This window comes from Nycticebus coucang, chromosome 15 (genome assembly GCF_027406575.1).
Source record: "Nycticebus coucang isolate mNycCou1 chromosome 15, mNycCou1.pri, whole genome shotgun sequence".
Classification (NCBI taxonomy): Eukaryota; Metazoa; Chordata; class Mammalia; order Primates; family Lorisidae; genus Nycticebus; species Nycticebus coucang.
Window position 1 is genome coordinate 59,731,504 of NC_069794.1, and position 24,143 is coordinate 59,755,646.

General features: G+C 37.8%; 1 protein-coding gene and 1 pseudogene across 1 annotated transcript in view; one reads left to right on the plus strand and one right to left on the minus strand.

The window, feature by feature from the left end:
* Positions 1 to 24,143, minus strand: part of VWA8 (von Willebrand factor A domain containing 8) — a 468,998-nt gene that overhangs the window by 308,614 nt on the left and 136,241 nt on the right. The gene's annotated exons all lie outside the window — the stretch shown is intronic.
* On the plus strand, positions 1,334 to 16,484 carry LOC128566965 (transcription initiation factor TFIID subunit 9-like; annotated as a pseudogene).

A 24,143-nucleotide genomic window follows, 5' to 3' on the forward strand; every position in this document is an offset into this window, starting at 1 on the left:
TGAAAGAACATACCAAGACTAGTTAATGTAAGCTGTCAACTTTGCAATAAGGGATTAATTATATCCATATTTATTAGTGGTAGAATACTGTATAAACATTGTCTGAGCACATGATATTAATATTTTTTGAGTCCTGGAATAGAAACAAAGCCATTAGAATCTATGTATGCTCAGTGAAGAGAACACAAGGCATGCTGCCAACATTCTTCAGTGTCATTTATGTTTGATCTCAAAAAAGCCTCTTGTTTTACATATATTGTGAAATTATTTGCAAACTCTTCCTTGCTTCTCCCTCAAGTTCTTTTAAAAAACTATTTTAAACCTGTCACACATAAAATAAATGCTCTCCTTTATGTATACAATGGAGATGTTGATGTTACAAACCCACCATGATTGATTGAAGTTACTCTGCTATTGATGTTGATTTTATATTGTTTATAGCTCTATTCATTATAACTGCTGGGATCTATTTCAAGATGATGTGTTCTAATTAAAGATTTACTCTATGAACATAGAACAAAATTCTCTGGTTGAAGCTAACCAGAAGTCAGACCCACTATCTTACTAACAAGCAACTCAACTAAAGGACATATTAAGTTGCAAAATAAGATATAGAGCCAAGGTCAGTGTAGGTGCAAATAATACAGTTACGTATTCAATGAAGATAGCAAATCAAATACCTTCCTACTATTTTTCTTGTACTACAAAGGCTAGAAAACTAAAACATGGTTTCTTAATGTCTTTGCAGCTAGAGTTCTGTACATGACTCATATTCTACCAGGCATTCTCCAATATGAGAAACTGGGAAAATAGCAGTAAGCAATGAGAGCTGGGGGCAGCCAGCACTAAGACAGCTTCTCTTTTAGGGCAGCAGTGGTGAACCTTCTCTTGGCACTATCATTCCTTACTAGGTGAAATCTAAGTTCTCCTTCCTGTCTGTCCTAGAAATTCTGTAAACTACCTAATATCCTGTAATGAATCTCTCTCTGTTTTAGATAGCCAGAATGGGTATTATTATCCGCAATGAAATCCACAATTTAAGGATGATGACCTTTAAAAAGTAAATCAACTGAGTTCTCATGAATTCTCCCAGAAGCCACGGCTCTTTCTCTTCCCCTAAGCGGCCTGAGGTGATCTGTGAAAATGGTTCGTTATTCACTTGACCCAGAAAACCCCACAAAGTCATGCAAGTCAAGAGGCTCAAATCTTCGTGTTCACTTTAAGAACACACGTGAAACTGCCCAGGCCATCAAGGGTATGCATATACGAAAAGCCACCAAGTATCTGAAGGATGTCACCTTAAAGAAACAATGTGTACCATTCCGACGTTATAATGGTGGAGTTGGTAGGTGTGCCCAGGCCAAACAGTGGGGCTGGACACAGGGTCGGTGGCCCAAAAAGAGTGCTGAATTTTTGCTGCATATGCTTAAAAATGCAGAGAGTAATGCTGAACTTAAGGGTTTAGATGTAGATTCTCTAGTCATTGAGCATATCCAAGTGAACAAAGCACCCAAGATGCATCGCCGAACTTACAGAGCTCATGGTCACATTAACCCATACATGAGCTCCCCCTGCCACACTGAGATGATCCTTACTGAAAAGGAACAGATTGTTCCCAAACCAGAAGAAGAGGTAGCACAGAAGAAAAAGATATCCCAGAAGAAACTGAAGAAACAAAAACTTATGGCACGGGAATAGATGCAACATAAAATAAATGCAAATAACAGTAAAAAAAAAAAAAAAGTAAATCAACTTATTAATCCTTGTAAAGAAAATGTTCACAAATGACTATATTAAGAAAAGTTTCACAAAGGCAAAAAGCAGAGAGCAAAACAATAGAGTAAAACCCCAGCACATACAAACTAAAGAAGTTATTTTCTTCAAATGATACTGTAAAGTTTGTTACATTTTATCACAAATGTTTGACTTTTAGAAGAATGTGGGAAAGTAGCAATAATTCAATATCTGAAATAACATTTGCCTTATTGAATTTCTAATTCTTTTTTAATTTTCTTTTTCTTTTTTAAGATTGTTGCCCAGGGCTGGGTGCAGTGGCTCACACATGTAATCCTAGCACTCTGGTAGCCCGAGGTGAGTGGATTGCCTGAGCTCACAGATTTGAGACCAGCCTGAGCCAGAGCGAGATCCCATCTGTAAAATTAGCCAGGCGTTGTGGCAGGCGCCTGTAGTCCCAGCTGTTTGGGAGGCTGAGGCAAGAGAATCACTTAAGCCCAAGAGTTTGAGGGTGCTGTGAGCTGTGACTCCACGGCACTCTACCGAGGGCAACAAAGTAAGACTCTGTTCTCCCCCCAAAATAAAATAAAATTGTTGTCCAGGCTAGATATAATAGAGAAACAGTAGCTTACTACAGCCTCAAACTACTGGGCTGAAGCAATCCTCTAGGCTCAGGCTTTCAAGTAACTGGCACATACGAGGGCGCCACTATCCTCAATTTGTAACAAATTAGTTTTTAAAAGCACATAATAAAATATAAACTCAAGATTGACGTAAGTGTGGATTATTTGACAAAGACATCTAGAGCTGGTATGGCATTTGACCACCCTCAAAACCTTGCCTGTTAGCCAGAGTGGGAGGTAGCAAATTTGAAAGGAAGGGCACAAAATGAGGAAGTGTGGGTTTCAACTTCAATTCTGCAACTTCCTTATTAGGTAATAAGTGGGTAACATGAATAAAATATCTTCAGAATTAAATGAGATAATGCTGGGAACATAGTTGGCATTTAATAAATGACAGCTGAATCTGAATCAACTGAAGAAAAAAATACAATGTTAAAAAAACAGCTATGTTAAAATTTAAATATAACAGTAAGACTCAGTTAACAGTTCAGGACAATAATAGAAGTGATATATAACAACAATGTTGCATACAGTTAAATGACGGAAAATATTCTTATCTTAGAATTTACAATAAAGTTAATATTAAAGCAGGTAGGAATGGCAAAGAAAAGCTGACAAAGGATGTCAGATTTGAGATGTTCATTTAAAAATAATCTAAATTTTTAAAATTTATTCACTCAAATATATCAATACAGACAGAGAGCTTACATGCCTACTGCAAACAAATCACCATTCCAGGTGCTGAGGATCTGGAAGTGCAAAAGACAAATAGACCTAACACTGCGGTGGGACAAGAACAAAAATTGAAGAAAGGAGACAGAAGAAGAGAAGGGAGGGAAGGAGGGAGACGATACAAGGAAGAAACTATCACAGAGTGGTTGACACCACACAGAAAATATCAGTAATGTCCTAGTAAAGCAAACGACTTGGTAGATTAAGGATGCTTTCTCTAAGGACATTAAAGTTGAGATTTGAAGTCAAGAGGGAAAGAATATTCCAGGCAGAGGGAACAGCTTATGAAAACAACCTGTAGCAGAAAGGAAGTAGACAGATTGAAGAGACTGAAAGTAGCCAGTGAGAATGAAACATAACCAGCAGAGTCCAGCAGGAAGGGAGAAGGCTGGAGAAGCAGGCATGGGTTGGGTCACATACGACAGGAGTTTTCAACTCTGGCTGCCTGTTAGAATTTTAAAATGCTGAAGTCTGGTCCTACCGCATGCCAATTATTCAGACTCTCAGGAGGTGGGGTGTGGATACTAGAAGCTTTTCCAAGATCCTTGAGTGGTTCTCACAGGTAACTTCATAAATGGAGGGCTCATAAGCTAGGGTAAAGAGTTTCCATTTTATTCTAAGTATAATGGGAAGCCCCTGACAGATACTAAGCAGGGAAATGAAATGATGTGATTTAAGTTCTTAAACGGTCACACTCACTACTCTTTAGTGAATGGGTTATGGAATGCAACATATCCTAATTAGATAACAACAAATATACAAGTGACATCATAACTGATATGTTCCTACAAATCCTGTATATAATAAAAAAATTTTTTCACATGCCAAATGCATTTTCCATCAAAGTCTCAATAATGAGTCCAGGGATGGTGACCTATAGTTATTGGAAATGTCTCCATGGCTACAGTGAATCCTGCAAAAAGCAAATGATGGGAGACTGAGGATGACTTATGAGGGTAAAAGAGATAGGGAGGAAACTAAAAACCGTGGCATGGTCTCGATACTTGACAATGTATTTGATTGACTTTATTTGGGCATCTTCCTCCCAGTACTGAATCTGCTTTTTCCAAATTCCTCCTCCATGGAAGACACTGTGCAGCAGGAAGCCAAACACCTGTTCACTAAGTAGGAGACAGAGAGAGAGCTGAATGGATTCAGGGAGAGTCATTAACGAGAAATGTGGAGTCTTCTGCCTGAAGCAACATAGAAAAAGGTTTGCTAAGATTAAAGAAACAGATTGGTTGAGATAATGGGTCAATCTTCCCACCCTGACCATAAAAACCATCATTCTGCACAGAAGCTACCTGCCAGCAGCTACCTAAATTTGGGAGAGCTTAAGAGAGCTATTGAAAATGAAAAGGAAGAATCACAGGAGCTGGGCTAGCTAAGTCCCCTCTTCAAGCTGCTAATCTTTTAAAATAGTCAATAGGGTGTGAAATCAAGATTTTAGCAACATCTACCACCTCAAATCCCAAAGTACTTCCACCCAAGTTTCTGGAAGCATGAGTTTAACTCTAGTAAAGACCACCTTTTCCTTCTTTGACTTTTTTTGAGTCTATCTCTGTGGCTCTGCTATATGCCTTTCACTTTATTTTATTTTATTTATTTATTTATTTTAAGACAGAGTCTCACTGAATTGCCCTCAGTGGAGTGCAGTGGCTCACATAGCTCACAGCAACATCCAATCTTGGGCTTAGGCGATTCTCTTGCCTCAGCCTCCTGAGTAGCTGGGACTACAGGTGCCCACCACAATGCCCAGCTATTTTTTTTGTTGCAGTTTGGCCGGGGCTGGGTTTGAACCCACCATCCTCTATATAAGGGGCCGGCACCCTACCCCCTGAGCCACAGGCGCTGCCATGCCCTTCACTTCAAACAGCTCAGAAAGCTCTGCTGTCTACTATGAAACCAGCCTGTAAATCAACAATATAGTTATATGCATTCAGGAGGTGTGTGGATCCTGAATAAATGATTGTTTTAATAGAAGAAGAATACAAAAACAAAGCACTTAGGAATCGTAAAACCAATAGATAAAAAAACCTGACAGGTATGTACTTACTTTTTATTTCAGGAATAAAATATATTCACAAAATACACTGTAGTTAGAAAAATGTATAAGTTTTGAAATAAAATCAAAGTTAAATACTTAATTATTTTATTTTTCAATGTATTTCCCAGAAGGATGGTCCTTACAGATGTGTAACTTCACCACTAACTTCACTAACCTTTGGCAAACTCCTCACATTTGCAGTTTTCAGTGACTGTAAAATCCTGAGGACCCTTAACAGATTCCCCTAAGACCCCTATTCAAAATTACTATAAAGTACTTTTAAAACAAAAGTCCTGACTAATGGGTATGATTAAGCATAACAATGTGTTGTTACCAACAAAACTATAACTTAACCACATAGTACCTTATGTTTTGAGCTATTCCACAAAGAATATGCAAATTTGAAACTCTTTCCCTCTTCAAGTTAATAGACCATCACGAATAGTAAAAGGAATACCTTTCATATGGAGTTCCTTATATGGTAGGATTACTTACTTTTGTTTTCTTCCTTGGGCTAATGGATTTGGCTTTATTATAATGTTTATTTTTATACACATGCCCAAAGGCTTCCTCATGCATTTTTATAAATATAATAAATATCTTGTGATAACTACATTTGTTAAGATAACACAAAAGATGTGTATTACCAAAAAAAACCTGTTTCAATTAAATAAATGAAAAAGTCAAGTAAATACTTTTCAGCTATTTCTTTTCTTAGAGTTTTATAGTTCTCTTTTTTATAGAGATCTTTCACGTCCTTTGTTAGATAAATTCCCAAATATTTCATCTTCTTTGGCACTACTGTGAATGGGATAGAGTCCTTAAGTGTTTTTTCAACTTAACTATTGTTGGTATATTATATAAAGGCAACCAATTTATGAATGTTGATTTTGTAACCTGAGACGCTGCTGTATTCCTTGACTACTTCTAAGAGTTTTATAGTAGAGTTCCTAGTGTTTTCCAGATATACAATCATACCATCTGCGAAGAGCAAAAGTTTGATCTCTTCTCACCCTGTATGGATACCCTTGATCGCCTTTTCTTCCCTAATTGTGGTGTCTTAAACTTCCATTACAAGGTTAAAAAGCAATGGAGACAATGGGCAGCCTTGTCTAGTTCCTGATCTGAGTGGAAACGATTCCAATTTCACTCCATTCAATATGATGTTGGCTGTGGGTTTGCTGTAAATGGTCTCTATTAGTTTAAGAAATGTCCCTTCTATACCAATTTTCTTCAGTGTTCTGATCATGAAGGGATGCTGGATATTTTTCTGCATCAACTGAAGAATCACATGGTCTTGTTTTTTAATTTGTTTATGTGCTGAATTACATTTACAGATTTTCGTATACTGAACCAGCCTTGAGACCCTGGGATAAAACCGACTTGGTCATGATGTATAATTTGTTTGATGTGTTGCTGGATTCTGTTTGTTAGGATCTTGTTGAATATTTTTGCATCTATATTCATTAGTGATATCGGTCCATAATTTTCTTTTCTTGTTGGGTCTTTTCCTGGTTTGGGGATCAGGGTGATGTTTGCTTCATAGAACGTGTTGGGTAGTCTTCCTTCTTTTTCTACCTTTTGGAATATAGGTACTAATTCCTCTTTAAAGGTTTGGTAGAATTCTGACCGGAAAACATCTGGTCTCGGGCTTTTCATTTTAGGGAGGTTTTGTATGGTTGATGCTATTTCCGAACTTGATATGGGCCTGTTCAACATTTCCACTTGATTCTGGCTAAGTCTTGGAAGGTGACGTGCTTCCAAGTATCGGTCAATTTCCTTCAGATTTTCATATTTCTGAGACTAAAGTTTCTTGTAATATTCATTAAGGATTTTTTTTTATTTCTGAGGAGTTTGTTGTTATTTCGTCTTTGTAGTTTCTGATTGATGAGATTAGAGATTTTACTCTTTTTTTCCTGATTAGGTTGGCCAAAGGTTTATCTATTTTATTGACCTTTTCGAAAAACCAGCTTTTTGATTTATTGATCTGTTGTATTATTCTTTTGTTTTAAATTTCATTTAATTCTGCTCTAATTTTGGTTGTTTCTTTTGTTCTACTGGGTTTGGGGTTGGAATGTTCTTCCTTTTCCAGTTGCTTGAGATGTCCCATTAAGTTGTTAACTTCTTCTCTTTCCGTTCTCTTGAGGAAGGCTTGCAGTGCTATAAATTTCCCTCTTAGAACTGCCTTTGCGGTGTCCCAGAGGTTCTGATAGTTCGTGTCTTCATTTTTTGTTCCAAAAAATTGGCGATTTCTTTCTTAATCTCATCTCTGACCCAGCTATCATTCAGCATAACGTTATTTAACTTCCATGTTTTTGTATGAGTATGCAGATTCCTGTTGTTACTCAGCTCAAGTTTTATTCCATGGTGGTCTGAGAAGATGCAAGGAATAATTTCTATTCCTTTAAATTTACTGAGGTTAGACTTGTGACCTGAGATGTGATTGATTTTGGAGTAAGTTCTGTGGGCTGATGAGAAGTATGTGTATTCAGTTTTGTTGGGATGAAATGTTCTGTAGATGTCTGATAAATCCAAATGTTGGATGATTAGGTTTAAATCTAAGATTTCTTTGCTCAGCTTTTTGTTGGAGGATCGATCCAACACTGCCAAAGGAGTGTTGAAATCTCTATTATGGAGCTGGAGGAAATCAAGTTGCTCATGTCTGTTAGAGTTTCTCTTATAAATTGAGGTGCATTCTGGTTGGGTGCATAGATATTAATAATTGAAATCTCATCATATTGAGTATTACCATTAACAAATATGAAGTGACCATTCTTGTCCTTCCTTACTTTTGTTGGTTTAAAGCCTATTGTATCTGCAAATAAAATTGCAACACCTGCTTTTTTCTGATTACCATTTGCCTGAAATATGGATGACCATCCTTTCACCCTGAGTCTGTATTTGTCTTTTAAGTTGTGACTCTTGTATGCAACAAATATCTGGCCTGAGTTTTTGTATCCAGTCAGCTAACCTATGCCTCTTTAGAGGACAGTTTAAGCCGTTCACATTAATGGAGAATATTGGTAAGACTGGTGAAATTTTGGGTGCCAAGTTTTTCAAAAGTCCAGTGGACATTTTTAATCCTTTCGCTAGTGTGGAAATTGGAGTTTGATCCGAAGTTTCTGAGTGAGTTTACTTTTGTGGTATAGGATTGGGTTGGTCATTATGGAGGATAGGTCTGAGAATATCCTGAAGAGCTGGTTTGGTTATGGCAAATTTCTTCAACATATGGATGTCATTAAAGTATTTAATTTCTCCATCATAAATGAAATTCAGTTTAGCTGGATACAAGATCCGGGGTTGAAAGTTATTTTGCTTTAGGAGATTAAAAGTCAATGACCACCCTCTTCTGGCTTGAAAAGTTTGAGCAGAGAGATCTGCAGTCATTCTAATATTCTTCCCTTTGAAGGTAATGGTTTTCTTTCTCCTGGCAGCTTTGAGAATTTTCTCCTTCATATTAACTTTAGTGAAGTTAATTATGATATGCCTGGGGGATGTCTTATTGGGGTTGAGTCATGCTGGGGTTCTGAAGCTGTCTGCTACCTGAATTTCAGAATCTCTAGGCATGTCTGGGAAATTCTCTTTCATAATTTCATGCAGAAGGACCTCTGTGCCCAGTGAGGCCACTTCATCTGTTTCAGGAACTCCAGTGATTCAGATATTGACCTTCTTCGAATTATCCCAGAGCTCTCGGAGAGAATGATCCATTTTTGCTCTCCATTTCTCTTCCTCTTTGAGAGTTTGAGAGCGTTCAAAGGCTTTATCTTCAATGTCAGAGATCCTTTCTTCTGCTTGCTCCATTCTGTTGCTGAGGGATTCTACTGTATTTTTCATATCTTTGAGGGCTGCTAATTCTTGCTTCAGTGTGTCTAAGTCTTTGGTGGTTTTGTCTCTAAATTTGTTAAATTCTTGAGACAACTTTTGAATTTCTCCTCGAATTCCTAATTCCACTTTATTAATCTTGTCTGCCATCCAAATTCTAAATTCGATTTCTGACATCTCAGCCAGTTGTTTATGAATGGGATCTTCAATTACATCTGCCATATCTTTCCTTGTGGGGGTTGATCTATTCTGGTTATTCATGTTACCAGAGCTTTTCCGCTGATTCCGCCCCATGGTTGTTTTACTTCCTTTGATTTTTTTCCCTGGGCTTTGTCGAGGGCCCGTACAGTGTTGTGGCCTGAGAAACTGGGGCCCTGTCTGGTGTGGTGTGGATAAGTGGTTCTGTCTTGTTTTCAGCTGGTTTCTGTTCCACCCTAGTGAAACAGATACTCTGGATTGAAGTCTCAGCTGTGGAGAAATATTAGCAATTAACTCACCCCACCCCCTACAGGCAAACAATTGGAAAAGGAAAATCAAACCTTCCTACCACCGTGCACCCAGGGCACCACCTGATTTGTCCTCAGGTGATTGGTTCAGTTCAAAAGGTCCAAATCAATTGTCTCAGTCTGCACCTGTCTCGGGTGAGAGAATTTAAGAGGTCTCTGGGAACTGGATCACAGGGGTCTTGTGACTACTCTGGTGTGTCTTGCTCCAGTGCTGCATGGAGTCAGGAGGAGCCACGCAGCCAATAGGTCAGTCTGGGAAGGTTGATGCTCTTCCATTGCGATCGGCGGAAAAGCAAAACGGCAGGAGAACACACAGCACAAGCCAGCGGCAGTGAGCGAAAACTATAAAACATTGATGAAAAAACTGGACACAAATAAATGGAACCATATCCTGTATTCACAAATTAGAAGAATTAATATTATTAAAGTTAATTACTCAAAGCAATCTAGAAATTTAATGCAGTCTTATCAAAATTCTAATAACATTTTTTACAAAAATAGAAAAAATGATAACAAAATTCATATAAAACCACAAAAAACCTAAATAGACAATCTTTTTTTTTTTGAGATAGAGTCTCACTATGTCACCCTTGGTAGAGTGCATGGCGCCACAGCTCACAACAACCTCAAACTCTTGGGCTCAAGTGATTCTCTTGCCTCAACCTCCTGAGAAACTGGGACTACAGGTGCCTGCCACAATGCCCGGTCATTTTTTTTTTTTTGGTTGCAGTTGTCATTGTTGTATAGCAGGTCCAGGCTGGGCTCAAACCCGCCACCTTCGGTGTATATAGCTGGTGCCCTACTCACTGAGCTATGGGTGCTGAGCCTAGGCAAATAATCTTAAGAAAAAAGAACAAGACTTGATGCATCACACTACCTGATTTCAAAATACTCTATAAAGCAATAGTGATCAAACCAACATGGTACCTACATAGAAACAAACATATAGACCAATAGAACAGAATAGAACCAAGAAATAAATATACTTATTTATGGACAATTGGTTTTCAACAAAGGAGTCAAGAACACACAATGGGGAAAGGACAGTATATTCAGTAAGTGGTGCTGGGAAAATAGGACATCCCCATATATTCTGTCATATAGAATGACATTAGACCTTTATCTCACACCATAGACAAAAATCAACTCAAAATGGATTAAAGACAAACTACAGAACTGTAAAACTACTGAACTATAAAACTGTGTAAGAAAACACGGAGGGAAAGCTCCTTGATATTGATCTGGATACAATATTTTGAGTATGACGTCAAAAGCACAGGCAACCAGGGCAAAGTAGATAATAAGGTTGCATCAAACTAAAAAAGCTTCTATACAGCAAAGGAAATAATCAACAGAGTTAAAGAGTCAATCCACAGGAGAAAAAATATTTATAAACCATACATCTGGTAAGTGGTAAATATCTAAATGACATGAGGAATTCAAACTTAATAGTGACAAAACAAATAACTCCATTTAAAAATGGGCAAAAGGCCCTCTTTCTCTACTCCGTTGTGGTGCGTGTGATCAGTCCCGTTTGTTGCCATGTCCTCTCACAAGACTTACAGAATTAAGCTGTTTCTGGACAAAAACAAAAACAAAATCGTCCCATTCCCCAGTGGATTCAAATGAAAACTAGTAATAAAATCAGGTGCAAGTCGAAGACAAGACACTGGAAAGAACCAAGCTGGGTCTATGAGGAACTGCACATGAGACGGCACATACTTAATGCTGTTGGGTCTGTGAGGAACTGCACACGAGACGGCAGTTGCTTATACTGTTGGGTCTGTGAGGAACTGCACACGAGACGGCAGTTGCTTATGCTGTTGGGTCTGTAAGGAACTGCACACGAGACGGCAGTTGCTTATGCTGTTGGGTCTGTGAGGAACTGCACACGAGACGGCACTGCTTATGCTGTTGGGTCTGTGAGGAACTGCACACGAGACGGCACTGCTTATGCTGTTGGGTCTGTGAGGAACTGCACACGAGACGGCACTTGCTTATGCTGTTGGGTCTGTGAGGAACTGCACACGAGACGGCAGTTGCTTATGCTGTTGGGTCTGTGAGGAACTGCACACGAGACGGCAGTTGCTTATGCTGTTGGGTCTGTGAGGAACTGCACACGAGACGGCACTTGCTTATGCTGTTGGGTCTGTGAGGAACTGCACACGAGACGGCACTGCTTATGCTGTTGGGTCTGTGAGGAACTGCACACGAGACGGCACTTGCTTATGCTGTTGGGTCTGTGAGGAACTGCACACGAGACGGCACTTGCTTATGCTGTTGGGTCTGTGAGGAACTGCACACGAGACGGCAGTTGCTTATGCTGTTGGGTCTGTGAGGAACTGCACACGAGACGGCACTGCTTATGCTGTTGGGTCTGTGAGGAACTGCACACGAGACGGCACTTGCTTATGCTGTTGGGTCTGTGAGGAACTGCACACGAGACGGCACTTGCTTATGCTGTTGGGTCTGTGAGGAACTGCACACGAGACGGCACTTGCTTATGCTGTTGGGTCTGTGAGGAACTGCACACGAGACGGCACTGCTTATGCTGTTGGGTCTGTGAGGAACTGCACACGAGACGGCACTTGCTTATGCTGTTGGGTCTGTGAGGAACTGCACACGAGACGGCACTTGCTTATGCTGTTGGGTCTGTGAGGAACTGCACACGAGACGGCACTTGCTTATGCTGTTGGGTCTGTGAGGAACTGCACACGAGACGGCACTTGCTTATGCTGTTGGGTCTGTGAGGAACTGCACACGAGACGGCACTTGCTTATGCTGTTGGGTCTGTGAGGAACTGCACACGAGACGCCACTTGCTTATGCTGTTGGGTCTGTGAGGAACTGCACACGAGACGGCACTTGCTCATGCTGTATCAGTCACTATCATCTTACCATATCAAGCTTAAAATGTCGGCCACGTTTAAAATGTTTGGCCACGTTTCATTGGGAAAATGAGTTTTTTCTTAAAAACAAATAAATAAAAATAGGCAAAAGACCTGAATAGACATTTTTCCAAAAAAGACATAAATGTGGCTAACAGGTACATTTTAAAAATTGTCAATATCAATATCACTAATCATCAGGGAAATGGAAATCAGAGCCATAATTAAATATTGCTTCAACTCTGTTAGAACGGCTAATATAAAAAAATTAAAAGATATATGTTGGTGAGCATGTGGAGAAAAAGAAACCCTTGGACCTTGTCGATGGGAACATAAATAAGTATAGTCATCATAGAAAATAGTATGGAGGTTCCTCAAAAAATAAAAATGTAACTACTACATGATGCAACAATCCTCCTCTTCAGTGTATGTACACCAAGGAAAAAGAATCAGCATCTTAAGGAGATATCTACATTTCCACATTCATTGCAGCATATTCATAATAGCCAAGATACATTATCAACATAAGTGTCAACCAACAAATGAATTAAGAAAATATGTGACACACAAAGGAATACTATTCAGCCTTAATAAAGAAGGAAATCCCATCATTTACAACAATATGAATAAAGCTGCAGGGCATAACATTAAGTTAAATAAGTCAGTCATAGAAAGGCAAATGCTACATTATCTTACTTATATGTAGAATATAAAAAAGTCACACTCACAGAATCAGAGAGAATAATGGTTGCTGGGGGCTGGGGGTTTGGAAAAATAGAGAGGTGGTTCAAGGGGTACAAAGCTTCAGTTGGGTAGAATGTATAAGCTCTGGAGGTCTAATGTACAGCATGGTGACTACAGTTAATAATACTGTACACTTCAAAATTGCTACGAGAATAGACCTTAAATATTCTCAAACACAAAAACAATAGAACTATGCAATGTGATGGATATGTTAATTATCTTTATTGTGCTAATCATTTCACAACATACACATATGTCAAAACACTTCACTGTATACTATAAATATATATAAATTTATTTTGTCAATTATAATTCATAAAGTTGTGGTAAACATAATATAAAATTAAACATCAATAAAATAACAAAACTGACTATCCCTATAAGCAAGTTGATTTTAAAAAATAATTTTAAAAAGTATTCAGTATATAAAAGATTTTAACATCAAATAGTTTTTTTTAAGAAGCAAATTTGGATCGGTGCCTGTAGCACAGTGGTTACAATGCCAGCCACATCACCAAGGGTGTTGGGTTCGAACCTAGCCCAGGCCAGCTAAACAATACTGACAACTGGAAAAAATAAAAAATAGCCGGGTGTTGTGATGGGTGCCTATAGTCCTGGCTAGTTGGGAGGCTGAGGCAAGAGAATCCCTTAAGCCCAAGAGTTTGAAGTTGCTGTGAGCTGTGATGCCAGGGCACTCTACCAAGGGTGACATGGTGAGACTCTGTCTCAACAATAAATAAATAAATAAATAAATAAGCAAATTTAAAACTTATTGCCATTGTAATTGAAAATTTAAATAATACAAGGCAATTTCTTCAAAATAAACTTTATAACATATACTGTGTAGTTAAATTTAAGGCATACTTTGCATTTTTAGAATATGGAATACATCCAAATCTAAAAGATTATGAAGTTAAACCACCAAATATATAACTTTGTGTTATGTCTTCCTATCATATAAATACTAAAGTTGTTCAAGAGGTAAAAATGCTACAAATATTCTTGCTCTAAATTGTTGAGATTACTTATTTGTCAAAATGAGAGTTCAAGATATATTTTATAAAGCTTCAATGATAAAAACAATACTGTAAGGTGGTCTTCTAACATTTGAAAACAACCATTAATTTTTGGAAACCCCTACATTCCCTCATTCCTTTATTCTATTGTGTTGTTTTAATAATAGCAAGTACCAAAATAGGTCACACTGAAGAACTGTGATGGGACACTAGCATTCTGAAGCAAATCCAGCTGATGGCAAAGAGAGCACTCCAAATCAACACAGATAGTACTTGCAGGGCCTGAGCCTCAATGTCTTCTGCTTATTAAAATGCATAATCCAGCAAACAAGAAAATGGATTGAAAGTTAATAAACTAGGACCTGTTGTTCACGTTTTCACTAATTTAAGGTATAGACTCTGGAATCTCTCATCCTTAATTTTGAAAGCCAGAAAATTATATTTTACTGGCCTATTCTCTTATTATTTATTTTTACTGGCATATTTTAAAGTAATTAGTAGGTTACAGTTTGGTAAGTAACTGTGATGTACCTCAAGGAGGCTACAAAAAATGACTATTAAATTACCACAAAACTTGTTTTGAAAAACATAAAAAATACGAAGAAAATTGTAATTCCAGAACTGAAATAAATCTATCTCAAAACACAGTCACCTGCCTTATCCAATAACTTAATTGGTTCCCTAAAACCAAGAATTTATCTAAATAATTCTACTGCTTTCTCCATTAGAAAATGCTACAAATGAATAAGTTCTTAAAAGTCTTGATGAGGAAGATTATAATGTCTGAATAAGGAATCTATTTACTTAATAAGCATAAAAACAGGCCCAGGCAGCTCAGAGCCATCACCGCAAGACACTGTTGCTTCCAAACATCCTGCTCACGGGTACACCTCAGTTGGGAAAACTACACTAGGCAAAGAACTTGCATCAAGATCATGACTGAAATACAACAATGTGGGTGATTTAGCTAAAGAAGTCCAATGACCACATATTACGGAGTCTGGCAAGATGACTTCTCCCAAGAGTATGTCAAAAGATGCACAGATGATGGCAGACATCCTGAAGGATATGGGGATTAGAGAATATAAGCCAAGAGTTATGAATCAGATGTTGGACTTTGCCTTCTAGTATGTGACCACAATGCGAGATGATGCAAAAATTTATTTAAGCCATGCTAAAAAAGCTACTGTAGATGAAAGATGACATGCAATTGGCAATCCAATGTTGTGGCTCATTTGTGTAGGGGTAAGATTCTCACTTGGGGAATCCAATGTCACATCTCTCCTCTCCTCTCTTTCACCTTTCCTCTCCCAAGAGATTTATTATTAGATGTTACAAGACAAAGAAACCAAACCCTTTTGACATTGATCAAGCCACATTCAGGTCCTAAAATGCCACCTGATAGATACTCCTTAACAGCTCCAAACTATAGGCTTAAGTATTTACAGAAAAAGGCATCTACTTCTGCAGGAAGAATACCAGTTCCTCAGTTAAGTGTTGGTTCGGTTAGAACAGACCAAGTACTCCCACACTAGGCACACCAACCCCATAAGCCATTCTGTTTCACTATGGTAGGGACTCCAATTTCTCTCATAGGGCAAAGGTTTATAGTACAGATGCTTGCTTCACAGTCCCCAGCCGTACAGACATCAATTCCTGCAATGTCAGCAGTTCAGAATATTGTGTTTAATCCATCATTGAGTCCAAAAACATTCTTATTACTAATATAGTGTCATCACAAAATACTGCCAATGAATCATCAAATGCATTGAAAAGAAAGAGTGAAGATGATGATGAATGGGGTGGGTGTGGTGGCTCACGGCTGTAATCCCAGTACTCTGAGGACAAGGCAGGTGAAGAGCTTGAGCTCAGAAGTTTGACACCAGCCTAAGCAAAGCGAGACCCTTTCTCTACTAAAAATAAAAAAACTGAGCCAAGGGCGGCGCCTGTGGCTCAGTCGGTAAGGCGCTGGCCCCATGTACCGAGGGTGGCGGGTTCAAACCCGGCCCCGGCCAAAAACTGCCACCAAAAAATAGCTGGGCGTTGTGGCGGGCGCCTGTAGTCCCAGCTACTTGGGAGGCTGAGGCAAGAGAATCGCTTAAGCCCAGGAGTTGGAGGTTGCTGTGGGCTGTGTGAGGCCACGGCACTCTACCAAGGGCCATAAAGTGAGACTCGGTCTCTACGAAAAAAAAAAAACAAAACTGAGCCAAGACTATTGCTTGAGCCCAAGAGCTTGAGGTTGCTGTGAGCTATGGTGTTACAGCTCTCTACTTAAGGTACCAGCGTGAGACTCTGTCTCAAAACAAACAAAAAAAAGGTGATGATGAAGACGATGATGATAAGGACGATGCTGATGATGGCAATGTGGAATGACTATGATAATTTGTAATCTACCTTTGATATATGTAACATGTGTATTTGGCCTTGAATCCATTGTACTGAAGTTAACATGCATGTTAGATATCTTCAAAACGAAGCATAGGAATAGAAGTCATTATACTTAAAATATTTCAATATTTCCCATATCTGTAGGCTGCTGTCTATTCAAGTATGTTCTTTATGCCAAGACTATGCTATGGTCTAGACTGCTGGTTCTCAATTTTGTTAAACTCGATATCCCCATTTATAAATTCAGTATTCCCATTTTATAAACAATATTTTGTAATGCTTACTTTATCACCATGAAGAAAATCAACAGATAATAGTGTGCTTAAATATATAACTGCAAACAAAAATTCAGCATAATGCCTAAACTTTAAAATACCTTATTAAAAAATAACACATGCGGCTCAGCACCTGTACCTCAAGCGGCTAAGGGACCAGCCACATACACCAGAGCTGGCGGGTTCAAATCCAGCCCGAGCCCAGCAAACAACAATGAAGGCTGCAACCAAAAAATATCCGGGCGTTGTGGCGGGGTGCCTGTAGTCCCAGTTACTTGGGAGGCTGAGACAAGAGAATCATTTAAGCCCAGGAGTTAGAGGTTGCTGTGAGCTGTGATGCCACGGAACTCTACCCAGGGCAACAGCTTGAGGCTCTGTCTCAAAAAAATAAAATAAAATAAAAAATAAAACACATGCTTCAACAAACACATTGGCATATAACAGTGCCAATATATTGTAGCTAAACACAGAATCACTAAGAATATGAAAACTATAGACTGGTACAGGTATGCTATATTTGTAATTCAAAAACTATGAATAGCTATGCTCTCGGTGATGTGATCTTCCAAAATGGTCGGCAGAGTAACATCCCCCCATCTCAGATGTCTATGTCCCAATCCTCAGAGCCTATAAATGTAATGCTGCACGTTATATCACTAAAGGAATTTTATAGATGTGATTAAATTAAGGAAATTGAAATAAGGTTATTATCCTGGATTGCCCAGGTAGACCAAATCCTATAATGTAAATCCTTAAAATTAGAGGATTCCTCCCGGCTGTGGACAGAGAGAAAAGATGGAGGATTCATCTTTTCAGTGCCACTGCCAATACTGAAATGCCAGAGGCTATGTGCAAAGATTAGGGAAAAGTCAGTCTAGATGCTAGAAAAGGCCTGGGGATAAGGAAAAACTTTCTAACCATAATTTAAAACCTAGATGCAATCAAATAAAATATTAAATAGTAATTTTATTTATTTATTTATTTATTTTGAGACAGAGTTTCACTCTGTTGCCCAGGATAGAGTGCTATGGCATCAGCCTAGCACCTTAGGGCAATCACAAATCCCTAAGTTCAAGGGATCCTTCTGCTTCAGCCTCCTGAGTAGCCAGGACTTACAGTCACCTGCCAGAATGCCCAGCTAATTTTTCTATTTTTAGTAGAGTCAGAGTCTCACTCCTACTCAGGCTGATCTGAACTCCTGAGCTCAAGGGATTCTCCTGCCTTGGCCTCCCACAGTGCTAGGGTTACAGGCACCACGCCCAGCCGAAATATTAAACAGTAACAAATTCAACTACCAAAAGACTATTTTTAAAACTTTGCAGGACAGACAGCACCTGTGGCTCAGTGGCGAGGGCGCCGATCCCATATACTGAGGGTGGCGGGTTCAAACCCACCCTGGTCATACTGCGATAAAAACTAGCCGGGCGTTGTGGCAGGTGCCTGTAGTCCCAGCTACTCGGGAGACTGAGGCAAGAGAATTGTCTAAGCCCAGGAGTTAGAAGTTGCTGTGAGCTGTGATGACACAGCACTCTACTGAGGGTGATAAAGGGTGATTAAAAAAAAAGAAAAAAACTTTACAGGACAAAAGTAATAATGACAAACAAATCAAAGGACTGCTGACAAACTGAGTTCTCTCTCTGAGATATAGCACAAATATTTCTAATACAGTTAAGCCTCTGAATCTATGGGTTCCACATTCATGAACTGCAAATTCAACCAACAACAGATCAAAAATATTTGGAAAAAAGAAATACAAATAATAAAAGTCTATTGAACTGAGTATTATAACAATATAATAATAGTAACAATACAATAATAAAATATAATACAAATTTTAAAATACAGTATAAGAACTATTTACATAGCATTTACATTGTATTGGGTATTATAAGTAATCTGGAGATGATTTCAAGTATACAGACTGCGCACAGTTTATATGCAAATATTATACCATTTTTATAAGAGACTCGAGCATCAATAGATTTCTGTATCTGAGAGAGTTCTGGAACCAATGCCCTGTGGATGACTGCATATGCATGTATTAAGAACTCAAAAATGAAGAAATAAATGACAAAAAATTTGATAGAAAAATGGGCAAAAGAAATAATTTACAAACACATGAAAATGGCCCTTAGAATAGAAATCATTTTCTATTATGAATTATACATCACTAAAGCGCTTATACAAAAAGTTAAAAAAAAAAGATTTCAATTTCTGTCCTATAAAATGCAAATTAATACTACTGTGAGATACCATTTCAAACTATCATATTGGCAAACATTAAAAATCTTGACGACCCTCTCTGTTGTCCTTGTTGGTGGGAATGCAAACTGGTACAACTCTTACAGAAAAAATTAGACAGTATCGAGCAAACTACACATACATTTACTTATTGACCCAGCAATCCCACTTCTAGGAATTTATCCTGAAGATATGCATCTAATGTGAAAATACAAAGACACAAGATTATTCATTGTAACTTAGTTTGTGATTACAAAATATTGGAAACAACCCAATTGTTCACATATAGATTAGTGAAGTATATTCTGGTACAGCCATATGATGGAATAATATGCAGCTATAAAAAAACAATGAAGATGATCTCTAAGAAAAGAAAAACACAACTGCAACAACTGCCCTTAATTTACAATTTCTATTATGAAAAGGAGAGAGAACATATAATTTGAAAGCTTCATTCTTTCCACTAGACATTATGTGCCTAGGAAGGCAACAGAGTTGAGCAACACATTATCCCTATTCTCAAGGATCTTACAGATGATGGGAGAAGTAGACTGCTGTTTCATTGATTCCAAGATACACAATTTTATATAAGAATAGTTCTGAAATCAGGGTCATCTCCCATTGAATCCTTTTGTAAGAATCTTGCAAAAGCTGCTGACTAGCTAGTTACCAGTGCCTGCACATATGTGTACTTGTTTTTGTTGGTTTGCATGTTTGTTTCTATTTTAAAGGAACAACTATAATTCATTCTTATTTTGGTCAACAAATTATTCTTTCTCAGCTGTGAAAAGAATATGAGTTCTAGTTGTTGCCTAAAAACATTTCTGTCAACACCTTCTGTTAAAATCAAGAAAATCAAGAAAGTACCAGTATCAAAGCCAGCATGATGGCTGCCAGTCACTTGGAAGAAAATCCTGGAAACAACAGAAGAACACTCGATTCCTGACCAAGCACGGAAAGCACAGAGAAAGACCATTATGTGAAACAATATAAATGTATAGTATAACTGAATCATAAAGTACATCATAAGAGTTAGAACGTAAGGCAAAGAAGTTTTGAATATATTCCACCCATTTATTACATTGTGTTTCTGTGCAAACACAGAGGCATAGGATCTAAATTAAGTCTAAAAGAGTTCTTTCAGAATAAAATAAAAATTCTAAGTGATAAAATCTTATGTCATAATTTGAGTACTTTTTCTTAATAGCACAGAAAAATAAAAGGGGCATCTTCCAATTGATGGCAATTTTAATTTTGAAAAGGCCAGACATAAAAAAAAAGAGTACTGTATGTTAAACAAAAGGATTTGAATTTTAACTTACAAACTAAGATAAATGATTAAAAGCAGAAGTTATTAAAGCAGAGGGAAAATTACAAAGAACAAAAATCAGTGTTGGAAGGATGGATTGGGCAAAAGCCAAACTGGAAATGGGTGGAAAGCTTAGGAAGATAGTTGTTGAGAAAGGCTGAGCCTCAGGAATATAGCTAATGTAGAAGAAACAGAAAAATACAGATACAAATACAAATAAAAATGTGATATGGTACTTACCAATTAAAAGGAACAACTTGATACATGTAACAACATGATGCCTCTCAAATGTATTATATAAACCAGAAGAAAAAGTATACACTGTATAATTCCATTAATGCGACATTATGGAAAAGAGAAGACTTCATAGAGACAGAGAACTAATCAATGGTTGCCAAGGGACAGGTTTGAGTGAACCACCAAAGAGAACAAGGGAATTGTTTGATTTGATAGAAATGCTCTACATCTTAATTGTGGTGCTGGCTTTACAACCAAACTTATTGGCAAAATGGACTGAAATTTACCACATATGAATTATACCTTAGTAAATATGACCCAAAAAAGTCCACCAAAAATGTGGTAAGACAGAACACAGCCCCAGCCATTTACTGATGAATTGCCTATGTCTGCTTTTCCACAACCATAGCAGAGTTGAGCAATTTAACAGCAACTGCACAGTCCACAAAGCTTAAAATATTTACTGTGTGGTCTCTTACAGAGAAAGTTTGTCACCCGTATTTGTTAGGTTTTCATTAAAAATCTTTATTGTCCATAAAAAAAAAAGACGGTAACTGGATGTATATAAATCCAGTCAAGAGAAAAGCCCCTCATCTCTACAAAATAATTTAAAGAGGTTTATTCTCAGCCAATGTATGTGACTATGGGCCCAAGCCTGGGGTTGGAACCCCATATGTAAGAAGTGTTGAGCAAGTGGTGCTGAGGTGGTTGAGTTACAGTTTGGTTTTATACGTTTTAGGGAGACAGGATGCAGATAAAATCATGAATCAACACACAGCAGGTATACATTGGTTTGGCCCCAAAAGGCAGGACATCTCTAAGCTGGGGTGGTGGTAGGGTGGCATATAGGTTTTAGGCAGGTTGAATTTTTTTTTTATTTATAATTGGTTACAAGTCACATACCAATGGGGGGAAAGTTTAGAGGCAGTTTGTTTTCGCATGTCCCTGAGCCCCCACCCACAATTGGTTTGGGAAAAATAAAGTTTGGTCTAAAGGTTTAGAATGTTCTAAGATAAGGAAATCTGTTCATCACAGTCTACAATACAAGGAACTCAAGTGATCTGTTGCCTATTAGAGACTTAACCTTTGCCTTGCATGGCCTTAAGTCCAATTAATAATTTAGTATCTTATTGTCACAGAGCATATCTTTTAATATTAATACCAGTTAATTGTTTACCTCAATTCCAAAGGGGAGCAGGTATAAGGAAGCATATAGGACTCCCTTCTTGACCGGCGCCTGTGGCTCAAGGAGCAGGGCGCTGGTCCCATATGCCAGAGGTGGCTGGTTCAAATCCAGCCCCGGCCAAAAACCAAAAAAGGACTCTCTTCCTTTTATGGCCAGGAATTTGGTTTTCTGAGGTACCCTTGGCCAAGAGGGGATCTATTCAGGCAGCAGGGACCTTCAGATTTTATTTTAGTTCACACTCTTTTCACACTATTTGGAGTACAGAAATAAGTTGTTTGCCATCCTGAATTAAGCCTCCAAATAAAAACAGTATTTGTTCAGTTCTTAATAATAGCCATGGATTTTTATTCCTTAGGAACTTTCATAAATCTTCCCAGTATAATCATATCTCCCAATTCCATCTATGGTTTAAAATTCAGGTGTGTCCAACATGAGGCCTCTAGACAGCATGTGGCCCAAGATAAAATTCAGATGTGTCCAACTTGAGGCCTCTAGACAGCATGTGGCCCAAGATAGCTATGAATCTCACCCAACAGAAAATCAGAAATTTACTTCAAATATTATGAAACTGTTTTGATTTTTTGGTGGAACCGAATAGCACAGTTCTCCAGAGCAAACTTTATAGATGATTAACATCATGTTGCAATGTCATACAAAATACACACATGTACAAATAGCTCTTGCTATTCACATGCATGCATGCCTTCAGTTTTATGTGGTGTACAGCTTCTAGGATGTTTGTTGTCTTCCAAGTGCAGACAGTCAAATTGATACCGTCAGATGTTACATGTGCTTGTGGTGACTTGGCGAGGCAGCAATTATCAATAATATTTCAGTGTACCACTGCAATGTTAGGAGTTTAATGTTATTTAGAAGTCAGGCAAACATTCTCATGTGATGATTAAGATACTTCCATACCTTGGTAGGGCCTCACACATCACCCAGCATGCTTTACAACTGGCTCTACGCCACACCCTGAATCAGCAGTTGAAATGACCTTGCTTTTCATTTTCTTGTCAATTAATTTTCATTTAAAAAGTAAATATGGCCCCCTATCTATTTTAATACCACATGGATTCTGCAATGTCTCAAAAGAAAACAGAACCTAAACAGAGAAAAATTAAAGATGAAGTTACATTGTTCGAAAAAAGTGAACAGGTGACTACATTTTTGTTGAGGCAAATGGTAAGGTATTCTGCTTAATTTGTAGAGAATTTGTGCAAGTTTTTAAAGAGTAATTTGAAAAGGTACAGTATGTAAAATCACCCTGCCAATTCAATGTATATGAAGAATTGTGTTATAAAGACAAAATAGTGGAATTGAAAACAAAGTCTGTCTTCTCAAGAAAAACTTCTTTAAAAAGTTACAACTTAAGCAGATTCCATTGTAAAAGCTGGGTATGTGGTAGTAATAGCAAAAAAAACAAAACCACTTATCCCTGAAAAAAGAAGGATACTTGTAAAATCTGTCTCAACAGACTATAGGTGGTGAATTGAAGAAACCAGAAAATCTATCAAAAGAAATTTGGAGAGCAGAGCTGCTAATATAAAATTGTATGCTTTGGCAATAAATGATAGCACTGATGCTACAAATATAGCTCAAGTTGCCATTTTTATTAGAGGTATAATGTCACTAAAGAAACAGCTTCTTTGGCACCATTAAAAGACACAACTAAACCAAAAGATTTATAGGAAGCAGCTAAAGCATTTTTCTTTGTCCATTGTCACCATATCCAGGATAGTTACGGATGGTGTCCCAGTGATGGTAAGTAAAAGAGAGGGACTCATAAAATTAATAGAAGATGATGCAATTGCTGGCCAAAACTCACATTTGATGAAGTATCATTGCATCTAAAATGTAAATTGTTATTAAGACTGTGAATTTCATAAGGGCCAAGAGATTGAATCATCACCAATTCCAGGAATTCCTTAAAAGTACTGATGCTGACTATGGCGACATCACTTACTTTTCAGAAATAAGAGGGCTAAGGCAAGGCCAAATGTTGAAAAGATTTTATGATTTGCAGTGTGTTATTTAGTTGGTTATGGCACAATCCAAATTTGTGCCAGAACCTGACGATGCAAACTGGCTTATAGATTTAGCATTTTTAGTGGATTTAACCACTCACTGAAATGAGTTAAATGAGTATCTTCAAGGTAAAAAACAATCTACCAATATGTTTCAAACCATAACAGCATTCCAAATGAAAATGAAATTATGGCAAGCTCAAATTAAACAATTGTATACATTACAACATGTTGGCTAAACACAGTCCTGTGAACAACAGAAAACATTCAGCCCTGCTTTTCAATTTGATACAAGAATTTGAAATAGATTTCAAGATTTCTGGGAAAATAATAAATATTTTGGTGCAGTCACAATTTCATTTTCAGTCA